Source organism: Pteropus alecto, unplaced genomic scaffold (assembly GCF_000325575.1).
Source record: "Pteropus alecto unplaced genomic scaffold, ASM32557v1 scaffold164, whole genome shotgun sequence".
Classification (NCBI taxonomy): domain Eukaryota; kingdom Metazoa; phylum Chordata; class Mammalia; order Chiroptera; family Pteropodidae; genus Pteropus; species Pteropus alecto.
Window position 1 is genome coordinate 11,025,451 of NW_006439568.1, and position 19,468 is coordinate 11,044,918.

The window sequence follows — 19,468 nt, forward strand, 5'->3', positions numbered from 1 at the left end:
GTGTGGTTGAGGGTGTCCAGCAGCCCACTGTCTTCTCCCTGTGGATTCTCGATTTGAATTAGTCTGAGCCGGTTAGGGCGTCCACTTTCTCCCCAGCTAGTGAGTGGTTGGGGCAGGAAATTGTGACCCAGTTTGGCCAATGAGGTATTAGAGGAAGTCTATCAGAGTGTCTGAGAGAGATTTTTCTTACTGAAAAGAAAAAAAAAAATGGGGTCGTGAAAGAAGGTGACCGTGGCCTCTCTGTCTTGAGCACTAACTATCCTGATGTGATGTGATGGTTGAAGTGGAGGCAGTCACAGTAAAACCATGAGGGAGTGACACCAACTTTCTGTTAATGGTAGAGTAGAGAGGTGGGTGGCATCTGAGTCAGTGATGCCGTTGTCGGGCCACCTGACCATGTCTGTGCTTCTCATTTCTCACATCGTCTTTCAAAATAAAATGTCAGATGCCTTTGTAGTTTAAACCACTCTTAGGGGTTACTGCTACCCCAGGCAAAAATACATTTAACTGATACTGACTTCAAGTCTTAGTTGAAAATTCTCTGTCTTTAACTAGTTTCCCAGCAGATTTGGGTCTCTGCTACTGAGCCCTTATTCTTTACTCATGAAAGCATCTTATGACCTATGGTGCTCCTACATGCTACATGGCAGTTACCAGTGTCTCAGGCAACCATAAGCAATATTATGTGGCTTCCCAGAGGGGTGGCAGCAGAATCTGAGTGTGCGGTCTGTCTCCCCACCAAATCACTATGGCTTCCTTAGCTTCATTCCTGAGCTTCGGTCTTGCCCTCTAAAATCGGTACATTAGTTGCTACCTTAACAGGGTTAATTTTACAGGGATTAATTTGGTTTAGCCTGTAGTCACTCTTCAACATATACAGCTTGAATACACTTGGATCTCCAGGTTAGGTAAAAGTCTTTTGGTGTTATTTGCAAGTTCTTCCTTGAAGTTGACCTAAATCCACACTGTTGCTCTTCCAGGGGGCTCCAGTTAGCCAGCTGGAAGGAACAGCCAACATTTTTTTGATAGCCAGAGACTGAAAACCGAAAGTGGCTTAAATGAGCCAACAAGGCAAGACGAAGCAATTTATGTAACTAAAGTTTCTAAATGTAGATAGCTTCAGGCAAGGCTGTACCTGGGTGCTCAGTGATGTTAGTGGGAATCATGTCTCCTGACCTCTTAGTGGCTTTGATTACTTCTCTCTGTACTGGTGTCATCCTCAGGTGAGTTTTCCTTTTATAAAAGCCAACTAGCCACCAACAGCCACAGGTCGATATATCCCTTCAGCACTCCAACAGAAATAGAACTTCTCTGCCCCACGATTCCAACAGTAGCAACTGACTCACGGACCTGACTGGCCACATGCCCTGTGTGAGTCAATCACTGTGGCTAGGGAGGATGGAAGATGCTGATTGGCTGGCTCACATCATGTGATCGCCCTCTCCAAGGAAACTTGTGAGCTTTTCACCCTGTTTCTGGGGCAGGAGATTCTGTGATGCTTGATAGAGCATGGGCAAATGTCCAGCCTCTGCATTCCTCTCTGCTCAATTTCCTGGGATATACCTGCTCATATTCTCAACCCTCACCCTATTGTCTTCTGTTTACAAAGTAAAACATGGCGGCGTGCCTTCCCAAGTCCCATTCCAGGCATATCAAAAGAAGCATGACCTTCCGTCTGAGGACAAGTTTTTGGTTACACTTTTAGATTCAGGCCTGCTTTTTGTGTCTTATTATAATCACTTATTCAGTCAACAAACATCCACTGAGCACCTACTCTACACTACTATGAGTTTTCAGGACTGTTAATTATTCTGAAAAGTGGGCACCACCCAGGTGACATCCAAATGAAATGAGTTTTGTCTGAGCAAACATCTGGAGGGTAGCTTCCGGTTCCAATTTGCTACTCACTGCGTGGCCGTGAGGAAGGATCTTCCCCTCCCTGTGCTTCTGCTGTCTCATCTGCAAAATGTGGCGCTGGGGTAAATGAGATCCCAGAAGCCCCTCAGCTTTGATATGCTGTCATTTAGTCCTAGAACATGTCTCTAGGCTGTGAGCATAGAAAGATCTGGAGTTCTCCTTGTGCGTGAGGATCCCCAGCTCCAAGTTCCCGTGAGGCTGTTCGATGCAGCTGCTGCTACAGCAAGTCTCTTTTAGAGTGTTTGTAAATCCAAATCCTCCTGCCGCGGAAAGTCAAGTTTGCAACCTTGAAAGGCAAGTGTAGGAAGACCAAATGAAGAGCAGAGAAGAACTTAGAGGTTCCATTCATCATCTGCCTCCCCGTTCCTCCACTCTTCCTCTCAAGCTCATCCTTTCTCTATTGCTGCTGAAACTGATTTTGGCTCCCTGAAAGAACAGAGGCTCCATCAATCCCTGATGTGTTGGGAGAGGCTCAAGGCATCCCTCTGAGGCAGGCCCATTGGGATCACCTTTTTCTCTAGTGAGTCTAGTTTCTCATCACACTTTGAACATTTGGGGACATTAATTACTATCCCCCGGCCACTCTGTCACTCATTTGTCATTTACTTCATGATTTTTTTTTTTTTTTTTTTTAAGGATGAAGTTATCTTTATTAAGAAAACGCCAAGGACTTAAGAACAAACAGATTCTAGAGCAACTGAAGTTCTCAAGATACCGGAGCCAGGAACTGGTAAGACATGAGAAACCAGGTCGGCTCTGCATCTCCTACCACAGCGCACGCCCTCGCGCCCCTGGATGCCGCAGGGCTGAGCATCTCTGCTTCTCTCTGCGTGCCGTTAGATCTTCCCTTCTTTAAAATTGGTTGATTTCTCTCCATTCTCACTGCCATGTCTAATGTGCTAGGGTCTCTTTTCTTTTTCTTTTTTTCTTTGGCCTGGAAAACTGAAACAGCCTCCTAAATTTTCTCCCCAAATCCACTCTTGCCCATTTCCATCTGTTCTCCTTACTATGACCCAACTCATTTATTGAAAACGAAAAATTTCCTCAGTGGTTTTCTATTGCTTCTAGGGTGAACACTGAAATCCTAAGCATGTCGTGGACCTGGATTCCGATTCGCTTCCACTCAGTGCCCTTGGTTGGGCACCTCTCTCATTGGCAAACACCTCCCTAACCTTGGAGCACACGCTTTAAGAACCTGTGTGTCATCTACCGCTTTTCTTTCCCCTCTTTCATTGGCAAACACCTCCCTGCCCTTGGGAGCACACGTTTTAAGAACCTGTGTGTCATCTACCGCTTTTCTTTCCCTTCTTCTACAATGAAGACAATATTCCAGATAGAGACAATATTCTCTGGCTGTCTGAGTCCACAGAGGAGGTAACATCGAGCAGAATCATGCAGACATGTAGCACCGGAGGTAAATAAACCTACTTGTAGTCTGGGGTTTTGGGATTCATTTTGTTGTAATTGGGTAAGCAATCTTTTAAAATCAGGTGGGTTCCAGTTCTCTTCAAAATACTTCAAGGAAATTCTAATCAACCTAATTATTTTTCTTTGTCACAATCTTGCAAAGACTTCAAAGAATTAAACAATTATGCCACATCACATTTTATATCCTTAATATAATAGATAACCTTATATAATATCTGTAATATATAATATATCCTTATATAACATATAATATTCTTATTATGTTTATAAAGATGACTTCTTAGTGTTTGCATCTATAAAATAAAAAAATAGAATTTCAATTGATAATCCTTATCTCTTTGAGGCAGTATATAGTTCATGAGTACATAAATTAATCAAAGAAAAAATATTTTGTGTTTAAAAAGTACTGATCAAGTTGTAATAATACTAATATTGTTTTGAACAATCCCATGAATAACTATATTGATAATTCAATATGTAACAAAATTTTTGACATAAATCTTTATTATAAAAGAACATTTAAAACCAATTAAAATTAATTTTATTTTTAATTTCATTACAAATAGGATGAGGAACCTATAAACAACATTTATTGTGACATATTTATTACACATGGCATTGTAATAAAAAAGCTAAGTATTAAATCAGTACATAAATTTCAACCATTGACAATAATCTTATTCAGCTTTCATAGATATAGAGGTGGGAATATGCTAGAAATTTGATTCTTTGCAGCTATTTCCATATCCAATACAAAATTTTAAATGTTCATCTACAAATATGTCAAGAGGCATGAAATTTCTCAAATTTTTTTTAAAACACTGGATATAAAGGATCTGAAGACAAAATTTTAGGATTCAATCATGATTAATATTGCTTCAAATTAATTATTAAGAGTGGGCAAAAAATAAGTATGTGAAGGATATTTTTAAACCATTATTAGTTAAAGAGTTACATATGAATATATTAAAACCATCAAGTAAAAATATATGTGAAAAGAAATATCCTCTTCCTACCCCAGATTCAAATACTGTTAACTGTTTTTGTTTTCAGTGTTCTATATGTAAAAATGTAAATATGTACATACATTTGGGTACATAAAGTTAACCACAATTTACTTTTTACAGTCTATATTGCAGATCTTGCATATCATCACATACAGATGCTCCTGCCTCTAATTCTTTATATATCCATAATATTTTATTGTAATATTTCAAACTAGATTTTTTTTAGTATTTGACTAAGAAAATTATATTTAAGATTAACCTTTAAGGATGAGTAGTTTTACATTTGGGATTAATGTTTTACTGTGAAGGTAACAATTTTGATCAAAGTAAAAAAAATATGAAATGGCCTATTGTATTGTATGGAATAAGCACAGTCTGGGATCGCCGTAGCTGACTACCCACATGATAGACAGGGTAGCAGAACATGAGGTTATACTGTGAGGCAGCAGCCTCTGACAGAAATGCTATGTTGCTTTCCTGTTAAAAGTAAACACAATAGACAACAAAGCAAGCCAAGCATCACCAACCTCCTCGGATCTTTGTAAAACATAGCTCTATAGACAAAACATGTTAATAAACTTACCTGTTTCAGGTATGTATGTCTTAAAGAATTTGTGCAAATTTAAATGATGACAGACTGAAAGCATCATTTATCAGTCGTATAGTTTAGGTAATCAAAAATTAGCGAAGGCAGTCCTGGTTATGATACTACAACAAATATATGAATTATATCATGATTGTATAGGTATGTTAAAAAACTATGTATCTTAGAAATAAACTGAGTGTCAATGAGAGTAAACCAAAATTCATTTGGAACTCTAGGAGCATGGAATTACTTAACAAAATAGCAACTAAAATTTTATTAGAACAAATATATCTAAAACCTCTAAAAACTCTTAGATACGTGTAACGTACACGATCGATCTTCCTTAGTGCTGGATCTTGTGATTGCATATATATATTATTGCCTTACACTGAGGACTTTGAGAAGTCACTTAAATAGCTTTCTTCCTTAGATGTTAGATAAAAATACATAGGTAACAACATCCTCAAACAATATATGACACGAACTTTATTTTAGATCTTCATACTATCACAAACATCACATTAAAATATGTATTAAAGCACATTCTACCACTCATCTGTGTATTAATGAAGGATGGGAGAGTTCTTTCTTTGCCTACACAAATTAAAATGATGGTCAAGATACTTTTCCATGTCTGTGCATGACACTTTGTTCCCTATACTTCTTAGTGAACCATAGCATCATGGTAAGTTTAAACTCACAATAATACAAAATTAAAAACCTTTATTTTATAGATAAAAAATTCATTCTTAGAAAGATTAAGCTACTCATTTAAGGTCATAATAATTTGCCATCAAAATTGAGATCGCAGTCCAAGACTCTTGTCAAAATTTGAGATCTTTAAAAAACTGTACCAAATTCTCATTACTTTTGTTAAATGTTACATAGACTAACATGAATTTACCAATAAGTCCAAAATATAAATAATATGCCTTTATATTTAAAAAAAATACTGACAATGGTTTACTTGTTTTGTCTCATTAATCTCTCTGTACCTGAAGGTGAAGTATAACATCAGTATTTAATCCCAGATTCTATATATTTTGAGCTGCATAGATAGTATGTTTTTAAAACAGCCTAGAGGGAATCTTCCATTGCTTTTAGGAAGAAGAGTATTTATATGTTGAAAATGGAGGGCAGAAGTTAAATCAACCATATGCATTATTGCGATTGTTCAAATAACAAAAAATTGGTTTGTGAGTCACACTTCTAACCCCAGACTAGTCTGCCTCCAGAGTACGTGGGGGCAGGGACAATGGAAACTTCATGAAATAAACAAATGATTCCGCTAGATAAATGAATTCAAGGGAAATAAGGACAAACAGATGAGCTACTCTCTAAAGCAGTCGGGGCTGAGGACTTCTACATGTGTGGATGGTGGAAAGTAGGTAAGAGACAAAATCATAGCCAGAAGCAACACTTACTGGTGTCCTCAAAATAGTGTTATTTAAGACTCATCACCTCGGGGCTGCTTCAGACACGGTGGGTACATCCAAGAAGCGAGGAGCAGAAGCTCTCGAACAAGTAAGGGAACAGAACAGAGGATGGGACACAGAGGACCTGTCGTCTACCCGTACCTCTAGGGAATCTTTCCTCACACAATTAAGAACATGGGAGGATAACTGCATGTGTCTAAGAGAGAGGGAGCCAAAGGAGGGTGGGAAGGATTTGGTAGGTTTTTCTAATAATCGTTGTGCCACTGTGGAGAATTTATCTCTGGCACAATCACCTAATTTTGTCCAAGTACAAGTCTCAATACACAAATTTGTAATCATTCTTACTTCATATCTTAACATGATAACTACATTTTATAATGAAAAGAAAATCATGCACAAAGTATAAGAAAATTTGACTTGAGATAATATCCCGTTTTTCAAGGCATGAGATAGACCTGTATTTCTTATTGACATAGAAAATTGTCACTTTATTTAAATCAGATGAGAGAATTTTTATTCCTAGATGATCTGTGTTTTCTAAAGCATTTATATATTATTTGATGGCAACTTTCACAGAAAGATGTAAAAAACTGCTGTATAACTGTAGTGAGCATTAGCTACATATTTAATTAATATTTTGTGTTTTTCTTCATCTTATAAAATGTAATAGACTTTTATTTATGACCAGGGTTAGTAGATAAGATTAATTTTTATGACTATAAGAAGCTGTCCATTTTCTTCAGGCTAATGAAGCCCAAGTGCTTGAATACACACACACACACACACACACACACACACACACACACCCACCCCTATAGGATGCTGAAGAAGTAGGAAAATAGATTTAAAAAGTGTGCAAGCCTTATAAATTCAGGTAAAAATTTTATTGCATTATCATAAAGAAAATTAATGGGAGACTAACTGATTTCCCCTGACATCACACATCTATGACAAAGTCAAGAACAAGGAGATGGGTTCCAAATTCTTGTACTACTCTCCTATGGCCACAACATTCTGCTCTTTCTCAACTACCATCACCACCACTACCCTACTTTTATCTAGGAGTAGGGAGCTTCCTAGGGTGTGTCAGAAAACTACATTACACAATGTGACGTCTTCTGTCTGAATTCTAGGTCAAGACAGGTGTTACAGGGTTTATTCAACCCTGAATCAACCCTGCATATTTTGAGGGCATTAATTACCCATAGCATGTGTGGGCCTGGGGGTTGGGGATCCCCGGATAAGAGGGACAATCTCATGGCACTCTGAAGCCTACTCCCTGTAGGCTTTTCTAAACGGCATAAATCATGGTAAAATTGACAAGTACAATTTCACAGCTAAGTCTCAAATCCATTATTTTTTTCAAAAAAAAATTGTATCCTTAATTTTCAAAAGCAAATGTGTGCCAGCTCAGATTCTGAGTGGGTAAAATATGCAACAAAAGTTGCTTTTGAACATTGTCATGAAATTACTTTTCGAAAAACAATAATGAAGATTTTTATAAATATTTAACTTGGCTATGTGTTAACAAATAGTTTTACAGTAAAGTAGTTTATCCATACCAATTTTCTGATAAGAAGGAGAATTTTCCTACTCTATCTGATTTTTAAAAAATTCTTCCATTTTCTTTCAATTTCTGCCAAAGTTAGGTAATAGATCAGTAGCAAATGGTATAAGTAACAACAGAAAGGATTACTTGAAGAGTAAAATCAACCCCTGGGATGGACATGCTTTTAAGGCAGCATGAAGATTCTTTCCTTGACCTATTGCTTCTGGCTTTCACTTCAGAGTGCCATGAGGTTGTCCCTCTTATCCAGGGATCCCCAACCCCCAGGCCACAGACCAGTTTTGGAACCAGTTAGTACCAGTATTGGACCAGTTAGGAACCGGGCCGCACAGCAGGAGGTGAGCGGCAGGCAAGCAAGCAAAGCTTCCTCTGTATTTGCAGCCGCTCCCCAGCTCTAGCATCACTGCCTCAGCTCCACCTCAGATCATCATTAGTTTCTCATTGGAGCACCAGTCCCTAGTGCCAAAAGGTTGGGGACCGCTGCTCATATCTTATTCCTTTACAATCATGTGTGTGCTCTGCACATATGGGATTTGCTCTCACGGTGTGCTTAATCCCTCTAGTCACCTGCTTTCCCACTACTGATTCTGATGTGTCTTCATATCAGAAACACTGGTAAAAATCTTTCCTCCAATGAACAGAATTACAAATAAAGATTTTGAGAAACTGTTTCACAGGGGACATGATTTTGCATGAAGAAAATGTCATTCAGTAAGAGATATTGAGAAATGATTGTTTTCTCAATTTGCCAAGGTAACGATTCTTCAAAAGAAGGCTAAAGGAAATGGCGTCTTTAACCTATAAAATAAAAGACTAATTGAAATTATGTTTACTGTTGTAACCAGCTATGAGTAAACAGCTTAATTAAAAAAAAAAGAAACATGTAAGAAGATGCTTTTAAAGCAGATTTTCTATTTGTTTATGGAATGTTGGTTATATTAATGAACTTTGAAATAAAAAAGATTGACATTGTAGTCTGACTCAACCATCTACTGGTTTATGGCTTGATCAGATTAATAACCCTTTATTTTACTTAAATTATTTTTGAACTCTTTCAAATGAAAAAAAAAAATTGGAGGTTACTAATGTAGAAATTTTGTTTAAAAAACCCTGTGTCTCACCAATCTGTCTTGGTTCATTTTTGGATGCTCCTACAAGAGGTGAGAAAGACATAAGAGAAATTGTTCTTCCTGAAATGGGATGCTCTGGCATATGAACAAACAACCCCTGAGGCCCAGTGTGAGGCAGCCTTTTTTACAAAAAGACTAACTTGCCCATTATTGAATTTCTCCTAGGGAGTTAACAAATTTTCACTTTGCAGGTATTCTCTTGCTCATGTTATCGTTATTTTCTTATCTATCTTTTTTTTTTTTTTTAATGATAAAATTTAGAGGATTGAATGTTCCCTTGTTAAGGAGTAGCTCCTGGAGTGAAGTGAGACTCTTTTTTGCAGCCCTAAATATCAATGCTCTTTTATCACGTTGTTGTTTATTATTAGATAAAAGTTTGTAGATTGTCTCCCAAGCACAACACAGAAGACCACTTACTCATCCTTATCCCTTTCCGTTTTTATTCTATGACCGTACAAAGTACATCCTTTTTAAACAGAGATAATAAAGTATTCACTCACATCCTCCGGGCTTTTTGCAAGTAGTCAGGTTCATAACTCCACTGATATCTTAAAAGAATATTTACCAAATGTTATTTATAACTGCAGCCATCATTTAACTTCATGAGGAATTATTACATAGGATAAATAAATAACATATTGAACCACATTGTAATCATTCCTGTGGAATGTTTGGGATGCATCTGAGGTTTCTCAATGAGGAAATTTAATTTTATTTCCTCCAATTCTTCAACTGCTAGTGATGCTAGTGATGTTGCCAGAATCCTGGAGAGAAATAAACTTAATATTTTAATTATTACCATTAATGTTTTAATATTGGTAAAGGTCACAGTGCATTTTTATATGCTACCAGTTGAAATGTCGTTAATTATTTTGTCTTATGAATTCTATTTAGAGATAAACAGGAGCAAAATATGATATAATAGTTTTCATAATTCAAGATCATAACTCAAGCACAATAGCCAGTCTAAGTAGATGAAATACCAAAAATTTGGCAAGAGTTTAAATCTTAACAATTGTAACTTATTTGCCTAATGAAGCTTTTTAGTTATTCAGCTCTTTACTTTTAGGAATTCGGGCACTTTCATTAAAAAGAAAAAAATTTGGTTTACTGATCTTATTTCACAGATTGGAATTTTTCATTTTAACCATTTCAGTGTTTCTTTATTTTGTTATATTTACTCAATACAAACAAAATAGGCAAGAATGAGTATAAAACTTTCAGTAACTGAAGGGAATTGAAATACTGTTTTAAAACATTATTTTGTTGCACTTTATATTCACTGAAGCATTCTTTATAATAATCAAAATATGGAAATAACCTAAGCATTCATTGGCAAATAAATGGATAAGGAAAATGTGGTATGTATATGCAATGAAATATTGTTCAGCCATAAAAAATGAAATCTTGCCATTTGCAACAACATGGATGAAACCTGAGAGCATTATATAAGTGAAATAAGTCAGAGAAAGGTAAATACTATATGATTTTACATATTTGTCAAACTTAAAAAAAAAACAACCCAAACTTATAGATACAGAGAACAGATCGGTAGTTGCTAAAGGCAGGGCATGGAGTGCAATGGATGAAGGGAGTCAAAATGTACAAACTTCCAGTTATATAATAAATAAATCATGAGATGTAATGTACAGCATGGCGAATATATATATATATGATCTATGTATAGTTAATAATATCTTGTATATTTGAAAGTTACTAAAAGAGTAAACCTTAAAAGTTTTCATCACACATTCTTTTGATAAAATATGACCAGTGTCTCATTATAAATTAGACATCCATATGGCAGTAGAGACTACAGTATAGAGAGTTTTATTTTAACAAGAGAGAATTACTAATGCTGTCAGGACCACTTGCTTTGGATGGTTGGTTTTACAATTTACCTCTTTATTTATTTGATACTTTTATCTGTGAATATTTATATTACAAAATGTGTTAAGTAATATGATTCTATTATTTTGTTATTATTCTATTCAAAAGGTGGTTCTAAAGTGGTTTTTGTCTATAACAATATCAATACAAAAATTGAAATTAAATATTTAGTAACTATTAAAGAAATTTCACAGAGTAATTTTATGTCTGTGGAATCTAAAATTCTGGAATTGTATCTTGTACCTTTCGAATTATTATTTTTCTAGCAAATTAATTTTGTTGTATCGTACAAAATATTACTCCATGATAGATTAATGATAGTAGAAATAAATTTGGTTTTTTACCACAAACAGCTTAAGAAACACTGTTTCATAAGATCTTTGAAATTTGAGCCAACATTGACTCAGTTTCAATTTATTTCTCTCTGCTGGCTCTTCTTTTGTAATAATAAAATGTTTTAATATGGCACATTCCTCAGAAGGGTGACAGAATCCCTGCCTTCAAGCAGGTCAGAATCAAAATGAGATGAAGAAGCCCAGGCATTCCAGCAGGACAACGAGTGGTTTCCAGATGCCAAGGCCCTGATCACCCTCGGGAACCAACACAAAGGAAATTATCTTAATGCTGAGAGCTAGCTGTCTATAGAGGTCCCTGCTCAGACTGCAGAGCTCCGATTTAAAATGAAATGCAAAAATGACATTTGGGTTACAATGCCAAAGCAGCTGCAGCAGCAAAGACAAACCTCTCAAAGCTCAGGCTTTGTTTAGTTGTTTGCTTTTCTTTTGTATGTTGATAGTGACATGATATTCCTTGTATTTCTCTGGACTTTCTTTATTATAGATGTTCCTTCAGGCAGGTGATCTGGCAAAAGCTAAGGAAAATACTTGATCAGCAGGCTTTGGTGAAGCAGAATTATTCCAAAATTTACTGAAGAACACTTATAAGGCATCAGATACAACTCAGAATTCATGGTTTGGGACTGAGTTAGCCTAGGCTCCTTAAGAAGACTGCAAAATATTAGTAGTCTGTAGATAACAGAATACCAAGAGCAAGGTGGTGGCTTTTGAGAAAAGTGATGATCAGAGAGAATGTACTTGGAAAACCCTCACAGAATAAAATTATTAAATAGCCTATTATTTAGATTCTCATTTTCCAGTCTCATGTCCCTTCAGTATATCTACCCAAACACTGCTACTAGAGTTTCACATCTAAGAATCTAAACTGATTATATGATTCCTCTTTTTTCAATGACTATAGCTTTCAGAATAAAAGCCTAAGTCTTTGACAGGAGATATAAGTCACTTAATCAGGGTTCTGCCAATCTCCTCCCTCCACGTACCCACACACATCAACCTTCACCTCTCCTTCCACTTCTCATATAGTAAATTACTTTATTAAGCTACTTTCAGCTCTAAAATAAATCATGCCTTCTTCGGGACTGATCTTAGTTAACTTATTAATGGTTATGTTTTGCTGATGTGCAGGTCCATCGTGGGAAGTCTGTGGTCCTGCTCCACGTCCTCTATGTTCTAGGATCTAGGCTTAAGGTATGGCTTTTCTTGAGGACATTGTGGGTCCTGTGACAGAAAAAAAAAAGGTAAAATTGCTGTGGCTTATAGAACTTCTGCTTGTCACTTTCATCCACACTTTATTGCAAAAACAAGTCACATAGCTGAGTTTATTGGGTTAAGGAGGGGATCTCAGGAAAGGGGAGACGACAGCTATTTGTAAACAATACTGCAGTCTATCATAACATCCTTCAAGATTTAATGTTTTGCCATAACACTGGCTGCTTGCCTCTGTCATAGCCTGTGACTCTGATGAAAACATATATGTCTGTTTCTTTCTTACTAGCTGGGAGATGATTACAAATCTGTATTGTGTATTCTGATAATTGGCGTATATTTGGCACTCAAATATTTGTGCGTAGAAAGAGAGAAGAAAAGGAATAAAGAAATGGCTAAAAGAAGGAAGGAAGGGAGGGAAGAAGAAAGAAAGGAAGGAAGGAAAGGGGAAGGAAGGAAGGAAGGGAAGGAAGGAAGGAAGGAAGAAAGAGAGAAAGACGGGGTGGGAGGAAGAAAGGTTAGGAGTAGAAAGTTATAATATACATGTAGCATTGAATCCATTTAAAAGAAAAGATAAGCTTGCAAAAGTCAATAGTTTATTTACTGATTATTTGGGGCATCAGAACATGAATATATTTGAAAATATATATTTGATTTAAATAGTAGAATTGTGATGTTTTCATTATGTAGTTTATAAGAGGCTCACCTTCTCCTGAGTATAAATGGAATCTTTTTCTGCCTCGCCCCACCCCGCCCTTTTCTTTCTCTTCTCTTTCTCTCGATGGGTATAATAACATATTTAAAAGTATTGTCTTTGGAGTCAAATGGTCCTGATTTTACAAAAAATTATGCCTATGGATGCCTCCATTAGCTATTTGAATCTTTCCACCTCCCTAAGTTTATCAGCAGTCTCCTACCCTATCGGCCTCTCCATTTAACTTGGACCCAGTGGTTAGCAGTATTATCATTACTGATCCTTTATCATATTACTCAAATAGCCATTCAGTACTTCCCCACTATATGTAACTCTCTATCTCTCTTTAACATTAACATAATTAGCAGATAATTCTTAATCCTACTTTCTGAAATTATGCAGCTTTTCCATTAAATTTCTTCATTTTTTTCCCTCTCCTTTGTATTTGAAATTGTCCACACTTCCTCTTTTATCTCCTCTGTTTCAAAGACACACCTCTGCTTTGAAAAACTTACTCCTCCACCAGGCCAGCTGAATAAAGAATTCTTCCTCCACAGCTTCCCATCACCAACTATTCTCTCTATTTTCTATCTTTAACTTTATGCTTTCTGTTCTTTGATCCACACACATACACTTCCACTTAAACAATAAACTAAGCTCTCTCAAACTTTGCATCCCATAAAACTGAGGTTTTCTCTTGTCTCATATATTGCAAAATATATATGAACCTCCTTCATATTTAAAATATCCACTTATTTATTAGTTAATTATTATTTCTACTTCTCCAGGTTATCAACCAAATCATCAAACATAATAATAATTAAATGGCTTTAACCTTTTTAAATTCTAGAGTATGACACTAAACTTCTTATCATCTTTCATATGTAAAAGTTCATACAATGTAAATAATTGACAAAATTATTGTTTTTAAAAATTTTGGAGAATCTTTAAAAAATTTGAGAATTGGAAAACTGACTTGGTGTCTCATTTATGTTTCAGTATTGACCCTATGTTGACAACTTTTCTTCTCCAATAAGTAGTGGTAAGAATTAATTTAAAATTAGATAGTTTATTTTTTGTAAATATTTCTTATCTGTTCCTGTTACATCTACTATTTTCTCATAGTAAAAGAATGTACTTTTATCTGAATAGCACTTTTGAGAAACTCTGAAATAAGGGAAAATAAAGCTTTTCTTAATACCTAATAACAGGCCTTTAAGAAACCGTGTGAACACAAACTTTTTCATCTAAAAAATGAATAACATAGTATTGTGTGACATCATTTGGAAAGATACACTTAATATATATTTGAAGAACTGCCAGTAATGTGCTGCATTTTCAGTATATCCCATCATCAATGTTTTCTCTAACTATATGGCTAAGGAACTTTTTTTTCTAGCATTAGGTAAGAGAGACAAGGTAAGGGACGGGGAATATGAGTATCACATTGAATCAAGAATATGGAAATATATCACAGTAATAATCTGTCCCATCTGAAAAACTTTTTTATAAAAAGATGAGGCAATCAAGATGGAAATCAATGTTATAGTCTCTATAATTTCTAGTGTTTTCTTAACTCTAAATTCAGACCCATTTACCTAGTTCTCAGGTAGACATCTTCACATTGATATTTTAAAGTTACTGAAAATGAAACTTTCAAACATAGACTCACCTTGTTTGTGATTCGTTCCTGCTCCCCAGAACTGCATTCTCTTGATGTGTCTCAGTAAATGTATTACCCAATTACTTAAGACAGAAACCTGAACGTTAGTTTCTTTCTTCCCTCTCACTCCAACCTAAGCGATCTTCAAACTGTTTTAATTCTGCTACCTAAATATTTCCCAGATCTGTTCTCCACTCCTCTCACCTCCGCTGCCATGTTCCAAAATGAGACCTCTTTCATTCCTTACCTGTTTTTCTTCAATAGTCTTTGCTTCATCTCTCTGGTCCTATTCTCACTGAAGTGTTCTTTCTAAAATGTAAATCTTATCCCATCACCCACTTGCTCATTAGCTCCTATTATTTTCAAGAAAAGTGCAAACTCTTTCTTCAAGTGGTTTATAAGGAACTTAATGATCATGCCCCACTTATCCCTCTAGTCTTTCTCTTCTAACCCCCACTCCTACCTCCCACCTCCACAACTGTAGCTGGATTAACTTACTTCAGTTTACTTCGACTCTTATCTTAGGATATTGCCTTGCTGCTCTCTTGGTCTGTCCACTCACCTGACCATAATTCAGCTGACCTGCTCCATTCACCGATAAGGTCATTCAACCTGTACACTTCATACATGCAGCCTTCCCTGACAGCTCAAAATTTAGCTCATAAATTTTTCCAGCATGAACAGCCTGACCTGCTGTGCTATCATTTGTTTACCTATCATCCCCAACAGCCCATGAGCTTTGTGAACATAAGGACCATTCTGACCTGTGTACATTGCTTTCTCATCACTTAGAGCAGTGCTGGAAGGAACATTCACCATAGATTCTCAAAACACTTAGGGAAATGATAAACCTTTATAGTTTTAAGAAGTGAAATTTGATTATCTCAACCTCCCTGGAGAAAGTTTAACCTAAAACCGTCACGCATTTTTTTTTTTTTTTCTCCTTACATAAGTTGAATTGAAACACACACTGAATGAATTCCCTATAGCTCAGAAGAAATGTGACTGAGCCTCAGCAAGGTTGACTCCTGGATATGACCTGGCTTCTAGCACCTACGTCTTTGGTTTCCAAAACAAAGTTGTGTCTTGCAGCAAACCTTAAGGGTGGGTAGGGACTCAGTTGGGCCTGATTCCTGGTCTCTATACCACAGCAGAAGCAGGCATTCTGTCTAAGAAGCACGTGTGAAAGGAACCGTTCCTGGGAATTCCTCTGAGCTTCCAATTCTGAACCATGGTGCTATTTTTATTTAAGATTGCTGACAAGACAGCTTATTTAGTTACAAAAAATGCTAGAAAAAAAATTGCTAAAGCTTTGTTTGATGCCCATCCATATGGGAAAACTCAAGAGAACTCACTGTTCAGAAAAGGAATGGGAAACAAATCGAAGATGCTACTTAGCATAAATTATTAAACTACTGTCATCTAAAACAGCATTTGTTACCCCCAAACACTGATTTCATTACTTTTAAAAATTTGAATAAACAGAACCCCATGAAAGATGCATAAGCATCATAAATAATTGTAGTCTGCTGATATTTATGAAATTCAAAACAATTTTTTTTCTTACCCTAAGAGGGAAAGCATGTTAATGATTTGTCACTTTATTTTTAATATCTTTAATAAGGTTCGTTGAGAAATAAGAGACATTGAAAATGAGTTTTTAGAAAATAATATATGAAAGAAATATTAGTAATCTAGCATGGACATAATCTCTATTAAAGTTAGTTTTCATTCAAGAATTTTTTTAAAATCTTCAGAAATGGTAGAGTACACCAAAGAAATTAAGATATCTGAAGAATATAAAAATCAGAAATATTAACCAAAGTTAATCTGTCTCTATAAAATAAACTAAAGTTTGGCCTGGATAAATGAGAAGAAAAATGCCTCAAATTGACCTTTATTTTACTGATGCAGTCCTCTAAACTTTAATAATTCTGAAAAGATGGCCTGGCAATTGTTCTACAATTCAGCTACAATACTAATAAAGAAATATCTTCATTAGTATTATGAAGATAATACTAATATTAATACTAATACTAATATGATACTAATAATATTAATATAATACAAAAGGAATATCTTTTTTTTAAATTAAGAGTTGATTTCTGTTTATTCAGGAATAACTATGGTCAACTTTCATTAATGTAGAAGTTGACTGATTAATGTTATGACTCAAAAGTGTAGAATGAAGTCAATGCTCATATTCAACATTGTAGTTTGCTTTTAGTTACAAAATTTTAAGAATTCTTTTCCCTATATTCACAGCAGAGGTGTTCATTTCATTTGTCTAGTTCACCTCTAAATACCACCACAGTTGAAGGGATTGCATGAGGTAAAGGTATAAATCCAATAGCTACTAACCCATCATGGCCATCCGGAATTCTGATAGGAAAGCTGCTATGGCCATGTCTTACAAAGTGCATAAAGCTCAACCTAAGACCTTAAAGCTAAAATGACTGTGGCCTGAGTTGAACAAATTATAAACCACGACTCTTCCTCCTCTTCTGCTGTCTCACCACTGATTAGTCTTCATGCGAAGAATACGGTGGAAACAGGATTGGTCTTTGAGCCAAGAAACATAAAAATGTAGGTATTCTGAACAGAAGTAGAGAGAAGAGTAAATGAGATGTCTACAACATGCACATGAAAAATCATTTACCATTCCCCTCTATTTTCTCTTCGCTTTTCCAGGTGGCATAGTCTTTACAGTTTAGTGCCTTATACTAACATACGTCACAAAAAGGAAGGCTAGTGCTTTAGTTATTTTTTTCTATCTTCTTTGCTACAGGCTATGGAAGACTAACTCTGCTAAAATAAATACTTAATTCAATAAAGGAATCATTGCATACCAGCAACACAAGGTAACACTGTGACCAGCCTGTGTAATGAGAGTCTTAAAATACATACATCCTCAGGTGGGATATATTTTGAATAACTGCAATTGTATTGCTTCAGGCAAAGTACTTACAGACTTAGGACCAGACTAACTGGCAGAATATGCTGAATGATTAACTTTTGTATTAAATTAAAGCTACTTTCTTTTAATTTCAGTTGATTATAAGGCATAAAACATGAAGAAGTTAATAAATAGCTCAAGGTTGTATGTATGAGAGAAATAAAACTTCAGTTTCAAATTTACTAGTAATTAAGAGAGCTGTGCGAATAATGACACGCGCAAGTCAATTTTCCTTACTACCATGTATTCAGGGAATTTTGACCTGACTTTATACAAAATTATAAATTCACAAAAGGAAGTCTGAATTTTATTTTAATTTAATTAAAATATCATTGTAATTTCTTGCTTATACCATATTTGTTAATTGCAAGGAAGTTAAAAGATACATTTTAAAAAAATAAATTAAAGTTGCCCAATATCTAACAAACCCAGTAATTACTATGTTAAAAGTTTGAATTTTATTTTATACAAATTTATTCAAAATTATATTCAGAAGTGAGGGGTTGTGCAAACACAACCTGAGCATTTGCGTGTTAAAAAAAGTCTCATATCATGAATTTGGTTTGGACAATGTTCTATATTATGATTCCTTATTATAGAAGTTTTAATTGTTTCAATGTTTTATTATTCTAGACTATACTGTGTTTTGAACATCTTTATTCATAAATCTATGATTATTGCTTTTGAATACATGCTTAAAATCTATGTTTAAAATTTAGTCAAGCCGAGGAAAATTTTAAAGATATCTTGGTAAATAAGTAAATACATAAGCAAACCAACTAAGATTGTCCTGAAACAATTTATATTTTCATACGTTGTGCCACCATCATCACTAGCCTAGATAGCTTTTCTTTATCCTTAACCCTTCTAACTTTGTGAATTTTATTATTACAGTTTGAGAAATCACATTTACAATAAATATCTTCTCATGCAATACTTTTATAATATACATAATCTGCTCTATTATCACATTTATATTATGTAAGTGTAGTCTTTCTGCTTCCAAATATGCAATTTAAATTTTAAAAGATCTGTATGTGATACTAACTGATAGATAAATTGTTATGATCTCTTTTGTATGACTTATAAGAATTCAAAGACATATTTTTATGAAAAGCAGAAATGTAAACTCCTTTTGGGCAACTAAACAATAAACATGTCTCCGTTAGATTGTGTAACAAATAACAGGCCTTAGATTTTGCAACTATAGCACAATACAAAGATAAGTATCAGTTTTTGTAGTAGAAAGATTGACCAAAAAATACAAAATTAATAGAAAAGTATTTACACGACACTGACATGCCTGAGCAATTTAAATTAATTTAAAGGGATGGCATCCAGAAATTACTATTCTTTATACTGTGGTTATAATTCTCATCAAGGAAAATGAAATTGCCAAGTACTTTGTGTAAGTTATCACAGATTCATGCTTCTGGGTTTCTATGTTGGCCATTGTTTCTGCCGCTGTAGTGTTAAGTAATCCCAGACAAGCTAATTAATCTTTCCTCTTTGCCTTAGCCTTTTCATCCATTAAATGTGCCTACATTTGTCAGGCTAGTGCATAATGGAGTTCCATCAACGCATCCGATTTTCATTTTCGAGCCAGAAGGAGAATACAAAATAAAAGTG

At 35.2% G+C, this 19,468-nt stretch overlaps 1 pseudogene; it reads left to right on the top strand.

Moving 5' to 3' along the window:
• The first annotated feature begins 1,164 nt into the window (after positions 1–1,164).
• Positions 1,165–19,468, top strand: part of LOC102891864 — a 186,593-nt pseudogene continuing 168,289 nt past the window's right edge.